At 50.7% G+C, this 17,862-nt stretch overlaps 1 pseudogene; it reads right to left on the bottom strand.

Annotated features, from left to right (window-relative positions):
• Positions 1-532: 532 nt before the first annotated feature.
• LOC100349775 (heterogeneous nuclear ribonucleoprotein A1-like) lies at positions 533-16,630 on the bottom strand (annotated as a pseudogene).
• Between the last annotated feature and the right edge of the window lie 1,232 nt (positions 16,631-17,862).

The following is a 17,862-nucleotide window of genomic DNA, read 5'->3' as shown; positions in this document are numbered from 1 at the left end:
TTTTTTTAAATTAAATTAAAAAAATTTTTTTGACAGGCAGAGTTAGACAGTGAGAGAGAGAGAGACACAGGGAGAGTTATAGACAGTGAGAGAGAGACAGAGAGAAAGGTCTTCCTTCCGTTGGTTCACTCCCCTAATGGCCGCCACGGCCAGCGCTGCGCCGATCCAAAGCCAGGAGCCAGGTGCTTCCTCCTGGTCTCCCATATGGGTGCAAGGACCCAAGCACTTGGGCCATCCTCCACTGCCTTCCCGGGCCACAGCAGAGAGCTGGACTGGAAGAGGAGCAACCGGGACCCGGGGTGCCGGCACCGCAGGCGGAGGATTAGCCAAGTGAGCCATGGCGCCAGACTATACTTTCAACTTAAGAAACATACCTTCCTGTCATTTCTGACCTCTTTTATACAGAAGTTGTTGAGAAATACTTCTAGCATATAAAAATTACTAAGATGTGAATAAAAGCAGTTTTTCTTCTTTTTTTTTAAGACACATTTATTCAGTGTCATAATCAAACTATTACATTTAGGAATCAACAGCATGGGTGCAAAAAAAGAAAACATTAAAACCCTTTGATGGAATGCTTTACACTTTCCGCAGAACAGAAACTAAAATAACCTGTTATACAATCAGTCACAAACACAGTCCTCCAGTTGTTTTGCCCATGTGCACGAGTATTGTCTAAAACATGTCTTCTTTGCAGCAGCCAGGCCCTGCCACCACTGTGCTTGGCTGAGTTCACAAGTCTGTTGTAACCTGGAGCTTCCCTGTCCCTTCTCTGGCTCTCCTCTCCTGCTACGCTTGGTTTCCTGGAGTTATTAAAACCTTCTGCCACTGCCGTAGCCACTGCTGCTGCTAGAACTGCCATAGCCACCTTGATCTCGTGGTTTAGCAAAATATTGGCCACCATGACCATAGGGGCCAGAGCTTCTGCCTCCAAAATTTCCTCCCTTCATGGGTCCAAAATTTGAAGTCTGGTTGTTGTGATTGCCAAAATCATTGTAGCTTCCACCACCTCCAAAATTGTTTCCATCATTACCAAATCCATTGTAACCGCCTCCACTCTGCCACCATAACCACCACCACCTTGGCTGCCACCAAAGCCACCACGACCACTGAAGTTGCTTCCATGACCCACATTGTCTTTGCCACCAAAACCACCTCCACCACCACCACTGAAGTTTCCAGAACCATTTTGACCTCTTGGTGTGGATGACGCGCTGGCCATCGCCTGCATTGACAGGGCCTTGCGTACTGCACAGTGTGACCATTCACAGTGTGGGATCTCTGAGTGGCAGTCTTAGCCACAGAGTCATGGTCGTCAAAGGTCACAAAAGCAGAGCCCCTCTCCTTGCCACTGCCTCGGTCAGCCGTGATCTCGGTCACCTCGTTCCCCCATGCTGTTCAAAATCATCTTGCAGGTGATACTCTCCAGTGTCTTCTTCAATGCCAGCAACAAAGACCTCTTTCACAGTTGGCTGGGCACCTGGACTTTGGGAATCTTCTCCCGAGACAGCGCTCTTGGGTTCCACAACTCTTCCATCCACCTTGTGTGGCCTTGCACTCAGAGCCGCATCCACCTCCTTCACGGTGGCATAGGTGACAAACCCAAAGCCCCAGAGCGCTTGGTGTTCGGGTCTCTCATCACTGCACAGTCCGTGAGCGTCCCCATTGCTCGGAGTGGCTCCTCAGGCTCTCAGCGGTTGTTTGAAGGCTCAGCCCCCGACAGAGAGCTTCCGCAGCCGCTCGGGCTCTGTAGGAGGCTCCGATTTAGACACGACGGCCGTGGGAAGAGAGAATTTGACGTGACTTCCTCGGCGGCACCCACAGACAGACAGGAGTAAGCCAACGAACGTATCCCAGTTTTTCTTCTTTTAAAAAAAAGAGTTTATTGTCCCGGGAAGAGCAGCCCACAGGGTGGAACCTGTAGGAGAAAGGCGGGAGAACCTGAGATGGTGTCTCTGGGCCGGACGAGAGAACTCAAGTCCAAGTCGTGGGTTCACAGTTTGACAAAAGGCTCTGTCGTTCTCCAGGGCTCCCTCATCAGGAGCTCTCTGGACTCCATCTCTTCCAAGTCTCTTCCTGCAAGGTTTGCCGAGACACAGCACAGCCCTATACCCAACAGATAAAGAGGCCAAGTCCTTGATTTTCCTGTGAGAGGGCAGCTCAGCTCAACCAAGAGGTCTCAGATAGCGTACCTGGTGTTGCTACGATGTGTTCTACTCACCTGCACCGCTCCGTGGCTCTGCGACCCCAGGGTGACCTAGGAGTGGGTCCAGCGCCTAGGACCACCCCAGCCAAAGCAGTGCCCAGGCAGGCTCCCCAGACACCAGCTTTGAGGAGGAAGCTCTTCCTGCTGCCGTGTTGTCCCATCTAGAACTGGGTGTGGAAGGTGGGAGGTGCCGTCAGCAGCCATGGCTACACTGGCATTAGCAGATGAATGAGCCTTTTGGAATAATGAATGTGGCTTCAGCCAGTTGTTGGAGATTAGTCAGAGCAAAGCCATTCTGTGCTCCAGAACTGTCCCCCCACCACCACCAGCCGGGGACCTCCAAGGGAGTAGAGTAGCAGGAAGGGTGAGGATGGAAAAGTAACAGTGGAGACCCCATCCCCCACCCCACTCCCATCCCACCCAGCACCCCAGGTCTGTAATGGTCTCCAGCTAAGCCTTTCAATGTACTATCACCTTGGAAAACTAATAAGGCAGTGTGGGGCCTGAAGAAGTCAGCTGGTCTACCTTCCTGCCCCTACTGAGGACCACACAGCTGCGCTCCTTGAAGTTTAGTCTCTGCAGGTAGGTCACCTTAGGACTCTGCCCCAGGTGATGCCAATGCTGCGGGTACAGGGAGCAGTTTGAGTAGCAGGGCCCACAGCGCTGGGAGAGAGCCAGAGTGGAAGTAAGGAGAGAGAGAGAGGGGAAGAGAGAGAGAGAGAGAGAGAGAGAGAGAGAACACAGGAGAGCAACAGTGAGAGTGGAAAGAGAGATGGCCAGTACTTTGGAGCCCAGAGCATGTTGATTTTATTAAGTTGAGATCGTTGTGTTTATAATTCATTCACCTTTTATTTCTGTATTCATTCAACAGTGTCTCTTCTCTGCTTGGCAACTGGACTCACATGTGCTGGTACAGAGCGGGGTGAAGACAGCCGGAACAACCAGAGACTCCTTCCCTCAAGACAGGCAGAGCAGACTGGAAGGCAGAGAGGGCACAGGCCCGGGTCCCACAGGGGTGGGCTGCTGTAAGCTTCCGCCTCCTGGCTTCCTGGCAGCCCCTTCTGCAGCTTCCAGGACTGCAGGCCAACAGCCAAGGCAGTCAGGGGGCAGAGAGAAGTGATGGCGCATCTTCCCTTTAAGAAAGAAAATGCATCTTAAAGCAGGGGGAGCTAATTTGCTCTTCTATAATCAATCACCCAGTGCAGAAAACAAAAACACACTCAGGCAAGCCTCCAATAGCCGAGAGGAGACTGGAGGAGGGGGCAAGGAGGGGCGCCTACAGAGAGGACCATTTTCCTAACTCACATGAATCCCAAGGGCACAGGGCACGGGCGAGCACACTCGTGTTGGGGGGGTGTAAGCTGGGAGTCGTGTTGAAAGTGGTGCCAATCTTCTCCCAGCTTCCAAGCATCTCACCCTTGTCCTGCCTCTCCTGTCCACACACAGGCAGGAGGAGCTGCAGCTGCGGGGAAAGTGCTCTGGATTCCTGCCTTCAGAAAGGAACCGCATGCAAACGCCGCGGGCAGCAAGGAGCTGAGAGTTCCCTCTGCCTTTCAGCTCATCCCTGGCCAGTTTCTGTGCCCTTCTTGGCCTTGCTTTCCCACTCTGTAGCAGGGGGCCATTCTCACCCTTCCTTTTCTGTCTCACCCTGCCAGAGAGAAAAAGCCACAGTGCTGATAAAACTAGGGTGAGCTCAATAGCAGGGGGACTTGGTGCTCTGGCTACTTCCATCTGGGTCTTGGGTTGGGGTGAGAACAGCCTGCGCTAGTCTCCAGCGGTAGCTGTGGGAGGAGCCCCTGGGAAGGCCAAGGGCAAAATGTACTGTTCCTAGCTCCCTTCTTGTAGCTCAGAGAGGCACCCCTCCCGGCTCTCTGCCTCACCTGCCCTGGTGTTTTTCCCTCCTCCTCTTCTTTCTCCCTCTCTCTCTTTTCTTTACCCCTCTGTCCAGCATGCCCACATTTTCCAAATCAAACTTTGGGAGAAGCTGGCAATGGGCTCAAGAATCTGAAATACGGGCATCTGTGGGCGTCCTGGGGTGTTCGGTTGCCCTAGGCACCCCCTGCCCATGTGCTTCCTCCTCGGCCCTGCATCTGCTCTGGGTTGGACCTCCACAGCCCTAAACACCAGTTGGGGTCAATGCAATGCCAGCCATCCAGATGTTTAGAAACGTCCAGATGACAGATTGAACGCTTGCAGTGCTACCTATTCTCGGTGCCCTCTGGACACAATTCAGGAAAAACAACCAGAAGAATAAATAAGGAAAGCCTCTGCCACCCACCAAGCCCTGAGTGGTGTAGCAGCTTGTCTCAGAACGAGCGATGGACAGACTGGGATGCTTTTCCTCTCCCGCCGGCTTTGCTCTGGTGGTGTGCAGGGCGCACTTCACACCTAGACTTCACCCTCCGGATCACCTCCCTGGGCACCCTCCTGGGAAGAGGTCATGGCTTGGCTTTCTGGAGCCACAGGGTCTGCGTCACAGTGAGCAGAGTCCCTGGTCCAAATCCCTAACACATCACCCGCCCATCCACACTCCCACCCATCCACTTACCAGCCAAGATCCTCACCTGTACACCTGCCTCACGTCCGTCCGTCCTGCCTGCCTGCATCTTTCCTTCCCAACTTCCATGACTCGCACGTACCCCACCCTGTGCCAGACAGCAGTCCTTGCCTGCCAGGATTCACCATTCCCTGGGTGAGACAGATGTGCACAATGCAGTTGTAGGACATCACCAAATGTGTATCTTCCCCCAAGCCTTCCCTGGGCAGTCTCCCCCTCTCTTCCTGGCTCCATGTCTGGCCCCTTCCCTGGGGTGGGAGCATGGTCTCAGAGAAGGGCTGCTCGGTGGTGGTAAGCGCATCTGCTCCCCAAACAAGGCTAGGGACTGGAAGCTTGTGTGGCGTCCCGTTCCCTGCACTCCCTCTAGACCTTCCAGTTAGCGTCTCTGCACGCCGTGGCTGCTCTCCTGCCATGGACAGCAGCAAATCCCAGATGAGGCGGAGGCCATTTCTTTCTGTACAATGTCCTCCCCTCCCATCCCCACCCCGAGTGGGAGCAGAAGACAGGATGGCAGAGCCACTTGTTTATTTCAGAGCTGGCTGGCGTCTGGCCTGGTGGGAGAGCCGAACCAAGAGGAGAGGGCGCACGTGGCTTTTGGAGCTTAATTAAACATATTTACAAAGTGTAGCCTCAGTGAGCCAGTGAGGCACAATGAGACAGAAGCTGGTATTGCATTATAAGATTAATAAACCAATTAAATAAAGACTGCGGCGGCCCAGGGGCCCCACCGGGGCAGGAGGCAAATTTGACAGCTGCTCTTTGCTGATGATTGCCACCAGTTTCAGACGAAAAGACAGCCTGGGCTGCCCCCAGGGCATGAGTCCAGGCTGTTGTCCTGTCTGATGGCTTACACTCCTATTCAACTTGTTTTCCAAGCCTGTAGGTCCGATGTCATGTTTAGCCAACTGGGAAAGAAAGAAAGGAAAAAAAACTATTTCTTCCCCTCTAATCCTTAAAAGAAAAAAAAAAAAAAGCAGTAACCCCAGTTTGAGATGATTTCTTTCTCCTGGATGCACCGTTCCCGGGAGGAGAGGAATGGAGTAGGCAAGGGAATTCTGGGAGCCCAGGGGAGGAGGTGGGCAGATGAGTGGTGCGGGGGGAAGACCCGCCTCCCGCTGATTGACAGTCCTCGGGCTGCCCCTTTATCAGAGTTAGCATGTTTCTCTTCAGCTCTGGTTCTCTCTTTTTGCATGCGGCACCTGCAGTTTGCAAGTTGGTCCCTCCCTACTCTGGGGCATAATTAGTGAAAGCAGGCCCCTTTCCAAAGGCCAGTGAAAGCCTTACCTGGGCGGAGAACAAAATAGGCACCCCCACCTGGGAAGCCACCACGAGGGCTGGGACTCACACACCTGCCCTCCTCAGGGCTTGAACCAGCGTACGCCGTGCCGGTTACCCCCGAGCCAGGCCCCTCTGGCTGCGGCTCCCAAGGTGACCGACACTGTGGACAGTCAGGTCCATCGGAGGTGGGCAGTGGCAGCCAGGCGCCCACACCTCCAGCGATACCCACAGGCACAGAAGGCCCTGTTGCGCTTCCCAGCGCAGCTCAGCTGGAAGAGCCCTGGGTGCTGGAGGGTGGGGCTTGGCGCTGTATCAGCTGCCCAGGCTCGGGCTGCACAGCCCTGATCCAGAGTCTGGTGCTGGAGGAGGGGACAGCCAAGTTTCAGAGACGGTTCTGGGGAGTTCAGTGTCCGCCTTTGCAGAAAAGAAAAAAAAAAAAAAAGAGAGAGTGGTCTGTCTGTGTCATCAACCTGGCGGCGAAGCCAGGGCAGCGATGGGGTTAGGCAGTTCCAGGCAAACACGGACACTTCCATCCCATCGCCAGGCAGTGCCTTAACTCCTTTCTGCAGCAAATGAATGAATGCATCTGCCTGACCCGAGCCTTGCCAGCTGCAATCCTGGCAACTTGTTGAAGCTCCCAGAGCCTCGTTTGAATTGGGAGTGACAGCCCTCGGGGTCAGGGTGTGGGCTTTGGCCTCATGATCAAGCGATCAAGCCTCAACACCTCACAGCTGTTATGCCTGGAAGATTTATTTTTCTCATCTGCAAAATGAGGATGATAATAATTCCTACGTGGCCGGCACCGTGGCTCACTAGGCTAATCCTCCGCCTTGCGGCGCCGGCACACCGGGTTCTAGTCCCGGTCGGGGCGCCAGATTCTGTCCCAGTTGCCCCTCTTCCAAGCCAGCTCTCTGCTGTGGCCAGGGAGTGCAGTGGAGGATGGCCCAAGTGCTTGGGCCCTGCACCCCATGGGAGACCAGGAGAAGCACCTGGCTCCTGCCATCGGATCAGCACGGTGCTCCAGCCACAGCACGCCGGCCACGGCGGCCATTGGAGGGTGAACCAACAGCAAAAGGAAGACCTTTCTCTCCGTCTCTCTCTCTCACTGTCCACTCTGCCTGTCAATAAATAAATAAATAAATAAAAATCAAAAAAAAAATAATTCCTACATCACGGGATTGTGAAGATCACGCGTATAAAGTTTCCAGCTCAGAGTGTGGTACGTAGTCAACACTCATTTAATAATATTAGCCACGTCCAGGCATGCATCACGTTAGCGACAGGGTATGTTCTGAGAAATGGGTCTTAGGTGATTTCATGAAGGTGCAGTACACAAACTAGGCTGTGTGACCTTACGGGAGCTTCATCAAATACACATCCGCTGTTGAGAGCAATGCCGTTAGGTGGTACACGACAGTATAACAATAACTGTGGGGAGCAACTCAGACTAGACTGTTACTGGAATTAAGACTTATTCTACGCATCTGCTCTCCCACAATATGGCGCTGGGAGAGGAGGAAACAGCTTCTACACAGCTGCCTCCAGTTCAACCAATAAACAGCAGGACCTGCTCCTGATTGGAGGAGAGCAGCGTACTCGGCGTGTGGGTAGCAGAGTTGGGATTGGTGGAAGAGGACTATAAAGGAGGAGAGAGACAACATGCACCAGGGAACATCTAAGGGGAACACCTGTGCAGCCCCCGAGAGAGCCGGCTGGCGGTGTGCCGCTCCCCCGCGGAAGTGGGGAAAGTGGCAGGGGGAACCGCCCTTCCACGGAGGTGGAAGGGACGGTAGCCAACCCGGGAAGAACCAGCAGCAAACCCGGGGAGGGCCGAGCAGACAAAAGAACAGCGCAGGGTTCAGTGTTGCTCCTCCACGAAGAGGGGGAGCGACATAATGGTGCCGTGACTCGGATATGAAGCCTAGGCAGGGTCCTGTGTCGTTCCTCCACAAAGAGGGGGAGCGACAAATAACCTTGATTTTTCTAATCAGTGAAGGAGATTCTGGGTCTAACGCACCCCATATAGTATGTAACATGTGGCTAAACAGGTCTCAGCCTCCTGTCCTTCCCAAATGAATGAACCAGTCTGAATAGTGAAAGACCTGGCCCATATGGACTTCCAAAATGGCTGCAGCAACACAGGGTGGACAGTGCCCCAGTAGGTGGTGCTACTGCAGAGCCCCTGGCCCATGGGGTTCCTGCTCTTCTGCAGAGGAAGAAATGCCCGTAAGGAGCAAAGTCGGAAGACAAAGGCAGAGAACTGCGGCCAGCGGGCTGCACAGGGCCACCTTTGCTCTGACGCGCCCCTCACCCCACCCCAGCTCATGGGCGGGGCTCTTGGGTTTTGTTCCCCGGCCTCTGGAAGTATCCTGTGAGTCCACATAGCTCCTCACACATCTGCCAGTTAGCGTGCTCTGCTTTCTCTATACGTTGAAATCATTCCAAAGGACATAATTTCAGAATTACAGCTATGGACTCTGCAATGAAATTATTATCATTTGTTAAATATAATTCAGTGGAATCTAAATACCACAGTGATTTGGAATTCATCATTGTCCACCAAAAAGCTATGTGAATAGGAGCAGGCATGTGGCTCAAGCGTTAAGACTCAGCTTGGGCCGGCGCCGCGGCTCACTAGGCTAATCCTCCACCTTGCTGCGCCAGCACACCGGGTTCTAGTCCCGGTTGGGGCGCCGGATTCTGTCCCGGTTGCCCCTCTTCCAGGCCAGCCCTCTGCTGTGGCCAGGGAGTGCAGTGGAGGATGGCCCAGGTGTTTGGGCCCTGCACCCCATGGGAGACCAGGAAAAGCACCTGGCTCCTGGCTCCTGCCATCGGATCAGCGTGGTGCGCCGGCCGCAGCGCGCTGGCCGTGGCGGCCATTGGAGGGTGAACCAACGGCAAAGGAAGACCTTTCTCTCTGTCTCTCTCTCTCTCACTGTCCACTCTGCCTGTCAAAAAAAAAAAAACCACTCAGCTTGGGCAGTAGCTTTCCGTATTGAGGTGTCTGGGCTCCGGTTCTGGCCCCACTTCCAATTCCAGTTTCCCGCTAATGTGCACCGAGGAGGCAGCTGGTGATGGTTCAAATAGCTGGGTCCCTGCCCCCCATGTAGGAGACCTGGATGGGATTCTGAGTTCCTAGCTTCGGCCTGGGCCAGCCCTGGTTGTTACGGGCATCTGGGGACTGAACCAGTAGATGGAAGAGCTTTGTCTATCTGTCTGTCTCTCTGCCTTTCAAATGAAATGAAAGTAAATAATTAAAAAAAAAAAAACTCTATGTGAACAAACTGCTTCTTTAATATTGGGAAATAGATTTCTATCTCTAGCCTTTCTAAACTGGTCTTTCTCTTCTGTCTCCCGCAGAATATTATTCTCCTTTATGTAGTATGCTTTTATGTTTGGCAGTCTTTTATCGATAATCCAATATGCAGTTCTGAAATATGTAAATTACATTTGATATATGTACAAATTAAATTTTTAAATCATTGATTTTTTAGTAGTGGTAAAGAACACAACATAAAAAGTACCATCATAACCATGTTAAGTGTATAGTTCAAGAATGTCACACATCATTTTGAGTAATCAGAAATTTTAATATTTATATCAATTTTAATTATTTATACTATATTAATTTTAATGTTTATATTAATATTAATATTCTTTCATCAGGGTTTAAATGTTAAAATTACTTCTTGAATGAGTAATCATAATTATCATCAATGTACAATGACTAAAGAAATATAAATATAATGTAAATTTTGTCAATGCTAAATTAAAGAAAGATAAGTACTGTAATAAAAATTTATTGGGACTACATCTCTTGATGATGAGATTAACGTGATCTCCCAGTTAGATGATAAATGTTACTTACTGCTAGACTGTGAAAGGGTGCAGTGTCGGTTCTATTTGTCGAAAATTTGTTTTGTGTTCATAGCTGTGCACCTGACTTTCTGGAACATGTTGCCGGGAATAGAAGGCATTTATTCCAGTCACCTCATCAGTTGCTTAACCTCTTTGTAGGTTCAAATGCCCCAAATCATACAGTGACCCGTCATCACAAATTATTGTTTCCTTCAAGTTTGTTGAAGGAGAAAAAAGACTTCCTAAGGGATTTGTTACCCATAATTAGAACTATTCGCTTTCTCTCTGGGAGTAATCAAAAATGCCTTTTCCAAAATTTATTCAAGGACTATTAATTACACTTTTTTTTTTCAATTGGAAGCAACTTGCCTCAACCAACTTATTAAAAAGGGATTGAGAAATTAAAATATTGTCAATTTCAATGCACTTTTTCCAATGGAAAAAAAAAAATTTAGAGGTAGATTTACTGACAGAGAGAGGGAGAGATGGAGAGAAAGATCTTCCATATGCTGGTCCACTTCCCAAATGGCTGTAATGGAAGAGCTGAGCTGATCCAAAGCCAGGAGCCAGGAGCTTCTTGCGGGTCTGCCTGCGAATGTGCACCCAAGGATGTAGCGGGTGATGGTTGTTGGGACTTGGGCCATCTTCTACTGCTTTCCCAGACCTTAGCAGAGAGCTGGAACAGAATAGGCGCAGCCAGAACTAGAACCGGTGCCCATATGGGACGCAAGTGCCACAGGAGGAGGCTTAGCCTACTATGCCACAGCATCGGCCTCCTCCAATAAAATTTTTAAGAAATCAAATGTATTTATTTTATTACAGGCTTTAAATATCTTTTCATCAAAACCTTAGAGCTCAGATTTAGGTCACTTGATTTATGGAAAATGCCTTGCAGATAATCTATGTAGAAAGCAGACATCTTGTCAAAGCAGTCTGCAAATCAGACTGTAAGAAAAAGTCTGACTTAATTTTTAATTCAAATGAACATTACAATGCAAGTTTGGAAGAATATTATAAAAAAACACAGTAATAAGGATTACTTCTAATCCTGTAAAAACGATTACTAAAAGCAGCCAAGATTAAAATTGTGAGGGAGATAATATAATTAATCTATTTTATGGTAAATTATGAAAGCAAGAATAAATCTATGTGCTGTTTCTTGTTACTTAGTTTGTCCCAATTAAATGTTATGTGCCACCAAAACTGGTAGTTTTTTTATAGTCCCAAAAACATGATAGAAGGAGTGGCTTTTTGTTTGGTAAATGTTCATGTACTCAACTTTAGCATGGCCTTTGGAAATAATTAAATAAGAATCCTGCATAAAAACACAGAAAAAACTCCTTTTATTTAGACATTGAGATAAAAATTTTCCAACTAATTTAGTAAAAGAGAAAGGTATGCATTGCTAAAAATGAATTGTTCCAGTAGCTAGCATTTCATTTTATTTTTTCCATTAATACGAGATGTAGGACAGATAGATTTTAAGCATTTTATGAGATGACATTTTCTCAGGATTGACTGTAATTGGAACACATATCTCATTGCACTATTTGATAAAATAGATGCTGACTACCTATTGAGTAAAGCACACTGCATTCAGAAGAAATCACACAGGGCCACGTGTTGTGGTTCAGGAGGTTAAGCCGCCACGTGGGAAGCCCTCATCCCAAATCTGAGTGCTGATGTGAGTCCTGGCTCCTCTGCTTCAGCTCCGCCTCCTGCTAAGGAGCCTGGGAAAGCAGTAGGTGATGGCCCAAGTACTTGAGCCCCTGCCACTCACATGGGGGACCTGCATGGAGCTCCTGGCTCCCAGCTTCAGTCTGGCCCAGCCCTGGCTGTTGCAGCCATCTGGGAAGTGAACCAGCAGGTGGAAGATCTCTCTGTCTCTCTGTCTGTCCTTCTCTCTTTCTGTCATGCTGTCTTTCAACTAAATAAATAATAGATAGATAGATCTCTTCTTTAAAAAGAAACTCTCATAAAACATTTGCCGTGGGTGTCTTCTTGTATATCCTGTGAACTGTAGCAGTTCTGAGCAGGTTTTACATGCGATGTCAGAAACTTATTCTGGTTTGGCTACTCAAGAGTTCCTTCATTTTCTTTCTTCTCCCCTCCTCCTCTCCCTCCTGTAACCCCCGCCCACACGTCGTGGGCTCATGTAAGTTTGGTGGGGAGAAGAGTTGAAAGGCGTTGCTTGTGTGTGGTACGGGGTTGGGGGCGAGCATTCTGGGCCTTCCTTATTATCTTTTCTTTGATCTCCCCAGGCTCTGGCAAGAGCAAAGCGGTCCTGACAAACCTCGAGGACCACAGCGAAGAGGTCCTCATCCCCAGATCGCTCGCATCCTTCCTCCCGTGATCTGTGATGCTCATGTATGATTAAAGCTGCTTCCATAGGGCCAATGCAAAAGCTCCAGCCTGCTCCTGGCATTGCATTGAATAAAGGGAGCGAAGACTGGCAGCCCCGAAGGAGACTCACCCCAAAATAACATTTTTATTTTTGAAAACATTTATTTATTTTAAAAGCACACACACACACACACACACACACACACACTACACAGATCTTTCATCCACTGGTTCACACTGCAAATGACTGCAACAGCCAGGGCTGGACCAGGGCGATGCTGAGATCCAGGAGCTCCCTCCGGGTCTCCCACATGGGTGGCAGGGGCCCAGGTATGTGGGCCATCTTCCTCTGCCTTCCCCGGTGCCTTAGCACTGAGCCGGATCGGAAGCAGAACAGCCGGGACTCCAATTGGTGATCCTGAAATGGGATGCTGGTCATGAGCAGTGGCTTAGTCCATGGCGCCACACCGGCCCCACAAGTGACATTTTCAAATGTCCTTTCCTTTTGGCACCCTGAAGACTTCCCCACAGGAAGGTTGAGAGTGGGCGAGGGTGACACCGTTCTTTTGTAAAGTGGGAGGAAGGCAATCCAAAGGGGCAGGGACCACAGGCAAGGGTGTGCATGGGCTTTGGGGGCCTGTGGGGCTCAAAGCAGCCACACCTGCACATGCCTTGGAAAGTCCTCCCCCACAGGAAGTCTTTCTCCGCCATCCACACACACACACACACACACCCCAAACACTGCAAACACACCTCAGAGACATTCACACGAACACTTGGATTCACATGCGCGCACTCAGAGGCTCCCATATAAACACACTCTCGCACAGCTCACACCCTGACACACTTGCATGTGCACACACTTGTATACACTCACACACACTGCTTGCTCATACACATTGCAGGGGTTGGAAGGGCTCAGATGGGTCTTTCATTTGCTCCAGGTCACACAGCACAATTGTGTACCATAATTTTAAGACCGTTCTTCTAGGACATCCTAGCTCCCCACATCTAAGTCCAGCGTCCTGCTTTGCTTCCCGGAGACGGGGCGTGATCTGCTTGTGTTGAGATGTTCAGCAGTGCCGGGTCCTGGAAAGTCTGCAGGGATTCCCTGGCTGCCTCCTGCCGTATCAGCCACGCTCTGCCTGCCCTAGGAACCAGGGAGGCCTGTCCCAGTGGCCTAAAAGCCCAGGGAGGCACTTCATTGGCCATTGGGTCTGGCATCAGTCACTGGCTGTGGCAGACAGGAATCATCATTTATGTACCCAGACACGCTTGCGCCTCCAGCGGTCATGCCTGTCCAGTGGGCGGCCGTGTGGTTGTCAGAGCAGCCACCCAGGGATGCAGTTGCAGGCCTGCCCCCTGTGGTGCTGGGTGACCTGGAACAAATGAAGGCCTCTCACGGACATCCACAATGCGTGTGAGTGTAGGTGTGTGACGTGTGAGTGTGTGTGTGTGTGTGTGAGTGTGGACACGTATAAGCAAGCATGAGTGTTTCAGTGTGTGGTGTGAGAGCTTGCAAGCATATGGCATGTGTGTGTGTGTGGTGTGAGTGTGTGTGCATGTACACAACATGGTGGAGAAAGGCTGGCTGACCCTCAAGGGAAACTAGAAGACAAATTCAAAAAAACAACTTATTCTCTCCCAGGGATGGGTGAGCACAGGAGATGGCTGGTGCCCTTTCAGTAGATACTGATTTGGTACAAGTGACACATTGACTGGGGGCTGGTGTTGGGGCACCCTGGGTTAAGTCGCTGCTGAGACGCTGGCGCCCCAAATCAGAGTGCAGGTTCAAGTCTCGGCTGCCCTGTTTCTGACCCAACTTCCTGCTAATGCACTTGAGAGGGCAGCAGAAAAGAGCCCAAGCGCCTGGGCCCCTGCCAGCCATGGAGGACACTAGGATAGAGTTCCTGGCTCCCGGTTTTTGTTGTGGTCATTTGGGGGAGTGAAGCAACAGAAGAAAGTTCTCATTTTCTCTCAAATAAAATACGACATCTTTAAACAAATAAAACAACATCTTTGCTGCTCGGCACGGTGTTAGTTTGACAGGATGAAGGCAGAGCCAGTCTGCGCTCCTGGGGCAAGAGCCTTGGGTTCAGATGAGAACCCAGGCTTCTCCACTTCAGGGTGGGAGTTACAGGGCGCTGGCGGGGAGGGTGACGGCTTGAATATATCTATGTTCCCGACATGATAGGTTGAAGCCCGAACCTCCAAGGCGGAGGTGGGGCTTTTGGGAGTGGCTAGCCCTCACACATGGGATTAGTGCCTTCCAAGAGAGGCCTGAAGGAGCCGCCCCTCCCCCCCCCGCCCCAGCCTTTCCTTCTGCCATGGAAGGCGGCAGGTGGCAGGCAGCTGTCAGGGGTTCTCACCACCATGTGACCGTGTGGGCACCCAGGTCTCAGGCCTCCAGAATTGTGAGAAGGGCATTTAAGGCACCCAGGCTACAGTGAGTCATTGTGTCATTATATACCGACAGACTGAGCACCAAGGAGGAGCCCCTGGTCACAGAGGGTGAGCCCCTCGTGGCCGAGTCCTGTCCTGGAGGCAGGGCTGGGTGGGGGAGAAGCAGGCTGCACACGAGAAAAGAAACTATTGCACCCACAACCTTGATATGAATTACTTTGTGAGATGACAACCTTTCGGTTCTAGAATGTATCATTATCAATAGGCGCCCCTGCTGTCTTCCACCATGGTCATGAGACTGCACGTGAGGCTCACGTTCTCTTGGTCGGCCTGCTTTGGGGGATGGGAAAAGCCTGTGCAGAGCTCAGAGAGGCAGGTGAGAGCTCGCTGGGGCTGCGGACCTGCAAGGGATTTTTAATTGCCGAGCTTGAGGGTTGGGGTTTGAGCTGGTGAGAGCTGAGACTGGCGAGGTGGTGGGGCAGGGTTGGGAAGGGTCCTGTTGTTAGGTAGGAAGTCAGAAATGAGTTTGTGTGAGTGACAAAGGCCTAAGGAGACATCTAGGACCAGCATATGCATCTCAACGTCATCCCAATAACCTTCTGGGGCAGCCCAGTATCTGCACTTGAAACATCCTGCCCTGCCCCTTCTACCCGATAACCTGCCAGGTGGGGGTCCCGCCCCTTCTGCCTGATAACCTTCCAGGGGCAGCCCAGTATCTGTACTTCAAGCATCCTACCCCCCCCCCATCCTGATCTTCCAGGGGGCCCTGCTCATCCTTCCTCTAACTGGGGCAGCGCCAGCCAGGCTTCCTCCTGTCTGATAACTTCAGGGGGAAAACTCAGAAAGGAATTTTTCATATTTACATCCAAAAAGTCCTTTGTTCCAGGAGGAGAAGAAGAGAAGGCAAGGCCCATCCCCTTAAACCCCCCCCCCCCCCCCGGCCTCAATGGGACTGTGCACTCAGCTCTCTGCCTCTCTGCTGAGCCGCCCGCCTGGCCTGCCCAGGCATACTCTCTCCACTCAACCACGTAACCTCGCTCTCCCCCAGTCTGAGCGATTGGGCAGTCTCTCTCAGGTTCTGTCTGGAGAGGTGCCCATCCGTTCTTACGTATGTCCCTGCTCTAATAAACCTTGCTATTTGCTTTCCACTTACTCTCTGTCTCATGCCTGAATTCTTTCTTGCACGAAGACAAGAACCTTGCAGTTCTCCGGTAACACTGCGAGCCTTGGAGAGGGATCTGCCAGCGTCCTGAAGGCACCAGGAAGGATTTTCAGTGGGGAGGTGACGTGAGCCGTGGGATGTTCTTTGGAAACTCTACTCTGGCTTTCTCGTGAGAAATGGAATGAGAAGGGCAAAATGGAGAGCAGGGAGGTCAGGTTGGAGCAGTGGTCTGGGTGAGAGCAACAGTGGCTTGGGCTTGGGTGTTCTCAGCCTCGATGGAGAGACAGAACCATGAATAACGAGTCCATTCATTAGAAACATGCAGGGATTATTTCAGCAAGAAATCTTATAAAAAGAAAACTCAGCCTGCAGAGCTTCTGAATAAGGAGTTCTGGGACCCGACACCCTGCATTTCTTGCTACTTTCCAAGTGACATAGCTGCTGTTGCAGGGACCACATTTGGAGAACCACATACGTGGAAGGTTAGGAGAGAGAGGAACAGGTGGAAGACATACAGAAATAGGCAGTCCAGGTGGCTGTGACCCCATAATATGCCCTGCGGCCCAGCCTCCTTTTATCTCTGAGTTCTAATATCCTTAGTTTGTTACTTCCATCTTCAAAGTCATTCCGTGGTTCCAGATGGTTAGTGATCATATTCCTGCCCCAGGCAGAGCACTGGAGGAAGGGTGGAGGGTGTGTGCTGCCCTTGGTGAGCCTCTATCCACCGGAAGACGAGTCCCTGGAAGCCACCTCCCATGACTTCCACTTGCAAGTCTTTGCTCACGTCTAGCTGCCAGAGCAGCTGGGAAGTGTAGACCCCCATCCGGGCACATTGCTTCCTAAATTAAAACAGAGTTTTGAAAAGAAAGAGAAATGGAAGGCAAGGGGTTGCATTGGCACACAGTTTTATGCATACATCCAACTCGACCTTCGTCAGGGCCAAGTTTGGGAAATGTTAGCTCCCTGCTAGTCTTCAATGTTCTGTGTTTCTCACATACAAAAAGCTCTTGCTTGGTCTATGTCTGTGTCTTCATCTCTCTCCTACAGACACTACAGAATGCACACACACATTAGATTATTCATAGAATGTAAGTGACTAATAGAAAGTTACAGCAGGAAGAAATCTTAGGTATTATCAAGCTCATTTGTCTTCAGCCCTGTTTGTACATTAGAATAACCTGAGGGAAATTATAAAAATATTTGTACCATGGGGCCGGCACTGTGGCACAGCAGGTTAATGCCTTGGCCTGAAGTACTGGCATCCTATATGGGCGCCGTTTCTAGTCCTGGCTGCTCCACTTCCAATCCAGCTCTCTGCTATGGCCTGGGATAGCAGTAGAAGATGGCCCAAGTCCTTGGGCCCCTGCATCTGCATGGGAGACCCAGAGGAAGCTCTTAGCTCCTGGCTTTGGATCGGCACAGCTCCGGCCGTTGCAGCCAACTGGGGAGTGAACCATCGGATGGAAGACCTCTCTCTCTCTCTCTCTCTCTCTGTGTGTGTGTAACTCTGACTTTCAAATAAATAAATAAATAAATCTTTAAAAAATAAACAAAAAATATTTGTACCTGAGCCCACCTAGTTTGCATCATAATCTTTGACGATAATGTCCAGAGAGCGCCCCCCCCCCCATTTTTTTCCCTAAAAACTTCCCAGATGGGGCTGGTGTGGCACAGTAGGTTAAGCCACTGCTGCAACATGGGCATCCCATGTGAACACCAGTTCGAGTCCTAGCTGTTCCACTTCTGATCCAGTTCCCTGCTGATGCAACTGGGAAAGCAGCAGAAGATGGCCCGGGTGCTTGGGCCCCTGCCACCTACATGGGAAACCTGGATGGAGTTCCAGGCTTCTGGCTTTGGCCTGGCCCAAACCCTGCTATTGTGGCCACTTGGGGATGAACCAGTTGATGGAATTTCTCTCTGCCTCCATCTCTCCCTGTCTCTCTGTAACTCTGCCTTTCACATCTATCAATCAATCTTAAAATTCCCAGCTGATTCTAATCTACAGCCAGGAGTGAAAGCCCTAGTCTAGACCCAACTTCATTATCTAGTAGGACA

The sequence above is a fragment of the Oryctolagus cuniculus genome, chromosome 13, assembly GCF_051225735.1.
Source record: "Oryctolagus cuniculus isolate XC-2025 breed Fujian yellow rabbit chromosome 13, ASM5122573v1, whole genome shotgun sequence".
Taxonomy (NCBI): Eukaryota; Metazoa; Chordata; class Mammalia; order Lagomorpha; family Leporidae; genus Oryctolagus; species Oryctolagus cuniculus.
This window is presented reverse-complemented; position numbering and strand designations above follow the sequence as displayed.